At 41.0% G+C, this 9,228-nt stretch overlaps 1 protein-coding gene across 1 annotated transcript in view; it reads right to left on the bottom strand.

Moving 5' to 3' along the window:
- Window positions 1-9,228, bottom strand: part of CDKL5 (cyclin dependent kinase like 5) — a 193,340-nt gene that overhangs the window by 10,879 nt on the left and 173,233 nt on the right. The window lies entirely within an intron of this gene.

Raw genomic sequence — 9,228 nt, 5'->3', positions numbered from 1 at the left:
AGCACACAAGGACTGGTGAGCCACAGAAATTCTCATCACATACAGATCCATTCTAGCAGTTTCCAGTCTGTGGTCACTATTTGGATGCATACATGGGACAGGCTGCATGTATAAGTAGCAAAGTTTCTGTAGATTTAGGAAGCCCAAATGAGCAAAGCACACCAGAATTTCTCTTTACCTAGGGCCACCATCTTTCAACAAGCTTAACATTTTACAAACAGTTGGCGCAGGAGCTCTCTTGCGGGCTACATGGAGGAGTCCCATTAGCTAACTATATGCTTTGCAGTAAGTGGGAAGACTGCATGTTCTAAGAAGGGATGTGGATACATCTCTTGTGACCCACAGTTTAACTTCACCCCTTGCCTTGCAACACACAAACAGCCCTGCTCCCGAGGCTGAATCCTCCTTGGAAAGGACTGGGCCTGGAATGGGACTGGCCTTCCCCCTCCTGGAGGAGCTCAGTAAGCTGGCAGATTTTGGGGCAGACCATCTAAGTCTCCTCCATTGTTTATAGCCTAGCCTGAGTTTTCAGGCCCTTCCCTGGAACAGGCTGATGACATGGGCAGTGGGCAGGAGAGGTGTATGAAAGTAGGAGCCGAGAGGGGGTGCAACTGGAGGATGCGGGTCCTCTGACAAGATTGGGGAATCAGAGACTGTCCTGGTCCTGACACAGCACAGCCTCTACTACAGGCTTTTTCCTGAGTTACTTTGTTTTCAAATGCCAAGCCAAGTGAAGACTCAGCAGTAACACGATCCTGGACATCACATTCGCCTTCTCTGTGAGTAGGGAGCCTCCTAAAACCCCAAATCTCTTCCCTGGTGTTTTGGGCTTAGAACAGCTCTATATTTAACCCACCATCTTTAAAAAAACTGTTTGTTTATTTTGAGAGAGAGAGAGAGAGAGAGAGAGAGAGAGAGAGAGAGACAGAGGATCCAAAGTGGGCTCTGCAGAGTCAGCAGTGAGCCTGACACAGGGCTGAACTCACGAACTGTGAGATCATGACCTGAGCCTATGTCAGACACTTAACCGACTGAGCCACCCAGGTGCCCCTAACCCACAATCTTTTTAATCCCCCTACTGTATACTTAAACCTGGAAAAATGCTTCCCTTGCTCAGTATTCTCTCAAATACAAACATATCAATTTCAAGGTGGAGAGAGAAAAAAAAACAACAACCCTTCTCTGGGCTTAGGACACACAAATAAATCCATTTAGAGCAGATGCCTGATCAGAGCCCCTTACTGAAAAGCTGAGTGAACTTTCATGACACGAATTGTCAGAAAAAAATGGTGGTAGCCTAAGAATTCAGGTCCTCTACAAAGGGCACATCAGACACAGGAGGGGAGTCCAGTTAAGAGGAAAGAAAAGAAACAGTGTGAGGCAGTGATAAAGGTTCTCCAACTAATTATGTTGGAAATGTTTGCTTTGTAAAGGTTTAATGAGACAGTCATAAACTGTACAAATTTCAACCATTTCAAGAGTACAATCCAATGACTTTCAGCAGACCTGATCAGAGTTGAGGAAACAATATCACAATTTTGGAAATATGTCATCACCCCACAAAGAGCCCCTGCACCCATTAGCCATCACCTCCCAACCTACTTGTCTAAGCAGTCCTAGGCAACCACCGATTGACTTTCTGCCTCGGTAGATTTGCCTATTCTGGACATTTCATATAAATGGAATCATACACCTGTGATCTTTTCTGCCTGGCTTCTTGTGCTTAGCATAGTGTTTCTCCAAGTTTTGTGTTGTAGCATGTATCACTACTTAATTCCTTCTTATAGCTGAGTATCATTCCATTATATGAAGAGATCACATTGTATTTATCCATTCATTTGTTGATGGACATTTGGGTTGTTTCTACATTTTTGGCTATTGTGAATAATGCTGCTATAAACATCTGTGTATAAGTTTTTGTTTGGACCTATGCTTTTATTTATCTTGGGCATATACTTAGGAGTGGAATTCTGGGTCATACAGTAGTTCTATGTTTAACCTTTTGAGAAACTGTCAGACAATTTTCCCTAAAGCAACCACAGCATGATGCGTTCCCTCCAGCAACATATGAGAGTTTCAGGTTCTCCACATTTGTTATTACCTGGCTTTTTGATTAGAGCCATCCTGGTGTGTATGAAGTAGTATCACTATGGTTTTGATTTGCATTTCCCTAGGACTAATGATTCCAAGCATCTTTTTATGTGTTCACTGACCTTTTGCATAATTTCTTTGGAGAAATCTCTTTTCTGATCCTTTGCCCATTTAAAAATCAGCTGGTCTTTTTATTATTGAATTGTAAGAATTCTTTAATATTCTAGACACGATCCCCTTATGAGATACATGACTTGCAAATACTTTCTCCTATTCTGTAGGTTGTCTTCTTACTTTCTTGATGGAGTTCTTTGAAACACATTTTAAAATTTTGATGAAGTCCAATTTATTCTTTTTTGTTGCTTATGTTGGGTGTTAGATCTGAGAAACCATTGCCAAATCCTGATCATGAAGATTTACTTCTATGTTTCCTTTCAAGAGTTTTATAGTTTTACTTCTTACATTTAGACCTTTGATCTATTTGGGGTTACTTTTTGTATATGGTCTGAGGTAGGGGTCCAACTTCATTATCTGCACGTGGACATCCAGCTGTCCCAGTACCATTTTTGCCCCGCTGAATGGTTTTGGCATCCATTTTGAGAAATCAATTAAGCATAAAGGCGAGACTTTGTTTCTGGATTTTCAGTTCTATTCCATTGATCTATCTATATGTCTGTCTTTATGTCATAAAGACACAGTTTTGATTACTGTAGCTTTGCAGTAAGTTTTGAAATTGGAACAGGTTAATCCTCCAACTTTGTTCTTCTTCAAGGCTGTTTTGGCTACTGAGTCCTTTGAATTTCCGTATGAGTTTTAGGATCAATGTGTCAATGTCTGCCAAGAAGCCAGATAAGATTTCACATCGGAAATTGCTCCATACTTGAGAATTTAATAAACAATGAGATACTGAGATCCATAAAATGTTTATCTGTAGGTAACTTGTTTATAACAGCATATTACCTACTTCATTTAATTTAGAACAGAAAATATAAAAACAAAACTTTTATTGAGGGGCATCTCCAGCCTAACAGAATCTTGCTATTAAACACATGAACTATGTTTGGAGTATGATATTTTTTGTGGGGGAAATTTTTGATTAAAAACCATATATATAGTGTAGGACAAACTCATTATTTTACCTTATGTTAACATGTTTACTTTTATTTTCACAAACACTAGAGTGTGGTCTACATTTTCAGGAGATTTTTTTTAATTACAATAAAATATATCTAACATATTGCAGGAGACTTTTAAACAATTAAATAAAATGCTATGAACAAAGAAGTAGCATTAAGTGCTGTCAAATTAAGAACAAAAATCTGAGCTGATTTTGGTCTTGATTGTAGGAGGTTACTTGGACAAAGCAAAGGTATTTCAAAATAAAGGTACCACTACGAATTCAGATTCAGAGCCCGGAAAATTGCACCCCTAAGATGAGCCTCTGAACAGGGGCTGACAGAAGCCCATCTTTGTGTCTCCCGGGAGCGTGGGGTAACAGTCGTTAGGGCTGTTGCTTCCGGTGATCCCAAGACCAGCTCCAAGCTGAGTGGTTCTTAACCCTGACAATTTTATAAGGCTGATGTGAAGATCAAATAGGATAAAACATCTGAAGTGCATAATGAGCTCTCAAGAACTGGCAGTCAAGGTTCAGTGACATCGCTTGTCAACTTCATAGGGCTGCCAACTGAGGCACAAATAATAGCTAGCTAATATTTATTTAGAATCAATTAAGTGCTTTGCAGGTTACCATCTTGTTAAATCCTCACAACTTTATGAAGTAGGTAGTATTATTAATTCCATTTAAAGATAAGGAAACTGAGGCACAGAAAAGTTAAGTAACTTGCCTAAGGCCACCCAAGATACAGGTGAGGGAGCTAGGATTCTGCTCAGGCAATCAGACTCCAGAACCTGTGCTCTTTAGCCACTTTACCGGTCTCTGGACCTCCAGTGACTTGTTTAGATGAAATGCTCGGTTCTCGAATCAAATCCATTACCACCCCTGGGAGATGGGAGGAGAGGTGCTACATGAGTTGCTGCACATCACGACCCCACATCAGTTTTCTACACACAGAGATGCAACTGCACTGCTTACTGGTTGTTTCAAGATGTGGGTTTTACATTGAGCACACTAGGCTTCGAATCGTAGCCAGGTGACCTGGAGCAAGTTAACGTAAAGTCCAGAAACCTCTGTCTCCTCATCTACAAAACGAGGAGACAACTCGCTTCACTGCATTGATGTGAAAAGTAAATGTAATAATAAAAGTGAAACCCTTGGCATTGTGCCCAGCTGGAATGAGTGCTGCAAACAGAAAAATTATAACGCCTACATACTTTGATTCAGTCTTTATAAAAATTATAGTTGAAATCACAGGCCACAAGGAGAAATTCTGGAGTGAAGAAGTTGACGGAGGTGTTTTTAAGAATGCAAATCACTGGGTTTTAGCTCCTACCCTTTGTTTAGAAAGATAAAGAACATTGGAGAATATTTATAGACGCTATCACACAATTTAAGTTCTTTCCCCCATTAACAATAAGACCCACTGAGCAGATGCCCAAAGATAAAAGTGAGGGCCTAAAATGGTCAGTACATCTGTTCCCCCCCCCCCCCGCCCCCACCTCTTTTTGTGAATAAAGTTTCACTGGAACACAGCCAGATTCATTCATTTGCATGTCGCCTGTGCTGCTCTAGCGCTTGAGGGCAGAGCTGCGTGGAGGCCGAATTGAGTAGTCAGAGGCCCTACGGCCCACGCAGCCCCAAATATTTACTATCCGGCAACAAAGGTTTGCCAACCTCCTACCCTAAAACATGAAGAGATCCTTCATCTCTGCTTTCCTCGTCACCCCAGGCAGGAGGCAGACATCTCTTCCCATCCTCCCAAACCACCAAGCGAGTGTCTGGCAATGTGCAAAGGAGACGACACAACACTGAAGTGTGAAAGAAACCAGTTTTCAAAATGCCAGGAGGAGAAAAAAGCTTTATAAATAGGAAAAAAGGAGAATATCATCATTAAATCACAGGATTTGCCCTGCTTTAACATTACTTTCTGTCCCTTAAACTGCTTCCAACTTCAAAGGCCCATTATCCCCCGTTTGAAATCAAATAAGTTCTTTACAAAGAAGGAACTAACAAGGAGCTGCTTGCTGTTCAAAAGCGAAGGACCACAGTGCTCAAGATGGGGACGGCCTGGCGATCACATCAGTCAGTGCAAAATCTGCATTTTATTAAAGACATTTGGGAAGATCCATTCAAAAATACATTGTGCTCAGTAAAAATTGACCATTTCATGCTGATAATTAAGGTTACCACGGAATAGATATTTGTATAATATTTACAGCAACAATAGAAATTTTACAGAAGTTTTGAATGGAATACATGCCAGAAAAAACTTGCTCAGATGTACCAGCACATGATACAAAGAGTTATATAAACACTTTACAAATGGTTCATAATTAGCTTGTGAGGAATTTAAATATTCAACACTTTAAATTCAGTTTGGATTCAAAAATTAAAAAGGTTAACACCACGTCACACCCTTGCCACAGTAAAAAGTATGGAATTACACTCTGTGTTATGGATTATAAAGTCTGTGCAATTAAGAATTTCCACTGATTCTTCATCTACCACAAATTTGGATGTTACATCATTCTGGCTTATCCCTATTTTTTTATTTCATGCATGAGTAGGGTTCTCGAAGTCACCCTGTCCTGTGTCTTCCCAGATACCCCCCTTTGAACTTCCTAGAGATTGAAGAAGCTCAGAACAGTCTTCTAAGTATATACAGAATAACTACCTGAATTCGAAATGGCACAAAGCAATTCTTGGAGATAGGAATTAGGGGCAACTATTTTGTTTGGTTTTATTGTTTCTGTTAATCAATCCAAGTTTACAGTGAGAATTCACTTCTTGTGATCATAGCTTACCCCTCCAGCCTGACTCAATCAGTAACCAAGGCGGAAACAAGGAGAGGGAAATAGACTGAGATGACCGTATTCACTTGTATATCTCTAGTGAAAATGGAGTTCATACGAGCTTTGCTTTCCATTTTGGAAAATCTAAGCCGTGGTGGAGAACTTAAAAGTTCTCCAAGAGAAAAAGCTTCATTTTTTCTTTTCTTGAAACTCTGAATGCTTTATGACTAGAGCTTTTGACAACTCTGGCGATTAACACTTTAATCCCCCAACAGGGACAAAAGTCAAGGCATCTACCTTTTCTATTCCTGGGTTTCGTCCAATTAGCCCTGGAGCAGAGCACCGGGACAAGCTTGTCTATGCCTGACACGAATCAGATCAGGCATTTGGGAAAGTAAAATCCCAAACCAAAGGAAGTCCTGAGGAATTCTTAGCAGTCTGTCAAAACGGAAGGGATGGAGGAACAGATAAGGCCTCTTTCTCCCTGATACTCTGTGCTGGAAGAGTAGCAAACAAGGCAACTTCTAATCTGCATACAACATGGAAACTGATTTTTTTTTTTTTAAGATTCCAAAGGAGGGTCAAAATATGACCCGAGGATCAAATGGGGTTCAGAGAGCGTAACCTTGTGGGTAATGAAGGGCCTTAGAAGTGAAACCAGTTTCACTGCCACAGTTCTCTGGCCCTGGAAATCCAACGTGCAGATTACTACAAATTTTTTCTGGCAAAACAAAAGACAAACCTCCCTCAAATCTGGGAGTAAACAGTTACTGAATGAAGATACAATGTAGGTCATGATCATCTTTAATATCCTATAGGAAATACACGGAAAGGCGGGCCAGTGCCTGGAGTAGAGAAAGGTGGAGTCAGGACCAGGCCTAATGTTGATGAATCAACAAAGCACTAAGAAAAATGAATATTCACGTAGTAACTGACTTGGCACAAGTGTATGATCTTTTATAGTACATTCAATTAACAAAGAATAGAATAGAATAGAATAGAATAGAATAGGGCGGCAGGCCCGGAGTCTCCTCGCCACTGTACGTCTACCACGTGTGTGTAGACAGACGAGGCACTCGAGGGACACGTCCTGTCCCGGCCTCATTTTCTTGCATTTACTCATGGTTTCGAAGACAGAGTTTTTTACCCAGCTGATGAATCAGACCTCAAGATATTCTATATGTCTCAGCTAGTTAAGATACAAAATGAAGAAATCAGAACCACTTACGAGTTTTTGTTTTGTAAGATGGTTCTTTAAGTCTCTGAGAGAACGTTCTTGTGAGATTCTGGCCCTGGAGATTAGCAACAGGACACTTTTCTGCAGCCCCTTTTAAAGAAACCATTTTTTGTTAAAAGTGTAAATCAGTTTTCTCTGCCTACACACTTTAATAGTGATGAACAGAAGGAGGCAAGGAAATATTTCAATATGCTTTGACTTGGTTCAGTGTATCATAGCACATCCCCAGCTCACAAAAGTATTAAGTCTGTGGATCTCAGGGGCTCACATGGAGCTCAATATCCCACTATAATGTAGGAGTTAACGAACTTCTAAGATATAAAAGCAGTGCTCTCCAGAAAAAATGTGACCAGGAGAGAATATGCAGATTTCTGAGTCCCAGCTGAACTCTGGGAATAAGTCGCAATGAGCGACTGCCCTTACAGAAAGTTGAATCACCACCAGGACCTAGGTGAACAGAAGTGGACAGAGCCTTCTACACACTTGAAAAGTAATCCTCTGGCCTTTAAAAAGAGTTGTACACTTATTGAGTCATTCTCAATACGTAGCTAGAAGAAAAAAATAAATGGCTTTTTTCCTTATTTACTCTAAAAACTAGTTTAAGAAGTGAGGATACTATGACATTAACTAAGATAAGGGGTGCTGGGAAGGGAAAATGGGAGAGCATTTCCTAGCGAAGTCCACTAATTTTCAGATTAGGAACATGCTAAACTGGCTAACTCTACAACCACAATATACTTTATAATACATGACGTGACTAGAAACTAACCAGCACAGCTCTGAGCTTAGAATTAAAGTACAACTGCATATGGCGGATCTTAAAGCAGGTTTTAAAACAGATTTAACCAAAGCATACAGCACAAACACTCCTATAACAGCCACATCACAACCACCAGTAAAGAGATTTTTGCTTCTAATCGGTCTGTCATACGCCAATATTTGTAAAGAGCTATTAAATGACTTGAATAAAAAACAATGATATTTTCTTTTGGGAGACACAGCTAAAAGCCATGGATGCCTTTGAGCAGTTGGTAAAAATCATGCCAATCTGCCAGGCTGCTGCTTGCTTCTAAATATAAGCCTCATGGCTCTATGAGAGATTTTCTAAAGATGGTGACCTAGAATTTAAGTTCTCAAACACCTATAAAGCCACTCTGGTCTCCTCCCAAAGTATGCACCTTTTAGCAGGCCCGAGAATGAAAAAACCCAGAGTTCCAGGGATTCAAAAAGAGTGGTAGAAGATTCTTTCAGAGACCACGATACTGAGGAATTCATCCCCGCAGCCTTTCCGGTAGCCTGCAGAGAGCCAGGACAGAGCCAAGCTCTGCAGACGAGTGGGCTTGCAGTGCAGTAGGCAAGGGCTTCTTAGTCTCCCCACTACTGACATTTGGGGCTCATCATGCTGTGTTTGTGGGGGGTCCTGCAGATGCAGGATGTTCAGCAGCCCTGGCCTTCACCCACGGCGCCAGGGGCACCCCACCACTCCCAGTTACAACCACCAACCACACTCCCGACCTTGCCAAACATCCCAGGGAGGCAGAATCGGCCCTGACTGAGAACCACTGCTGCAGAGACGGCTCACGTGGGCTCCTTATCGTGGAGCACTTTTGATCTTGGGCTCTAAAAAGGCTAACCCTCGGACTGAGACCAAGAAGGTTCAGTAAAGTTCATCCAGAACTTGAGAAGAAAAACGAGGATGGTGATAGAGCAAAGGTAGAAAAGGAGTGAAGCAGAGTTTCTGTTCAAAAGGAGATCAGCAACATTTCCATAACACAAAATAATTCATAAGCCTTCATTCAGCCATAGTCTATCCTTCAGGAAGTTAGGGCAGAGAATAGAACGTGAACATCATAACTTTCCCTTCCTAAAGAAAATGCAGACTTTTGTGACTTTAAATCAAGTCCTTCTTACCGTGAATGACAATTTTTGTGATGTCAATGATTGATGAACCAGTGGAAAACGACAGTTAAAAGGTAAGAGAGGGCCCATTA

The sequence above is a fragment of the Suricata suricatta genome, chromosome X (genome assembly GCF_006229205.1).
Source record: "Suricata suricatta isolate VVHF042 chromosome X, meerkat_22Aug2017_6uvM2_HiC, whole genome shotgun sequence".
NCBI classification, from domain to species: domain Eukaryota; kingdom Metazoa; phylum Chordata; class Mammalia; order Carnivora; family Herpestidae; genus Suricata; species Suricata suricatta.
The sequence above is the reverse complement of the archived record's forward strand: the minus strand, read 5'-3'. Positions and strand labels throughout refer to the sequence as shown.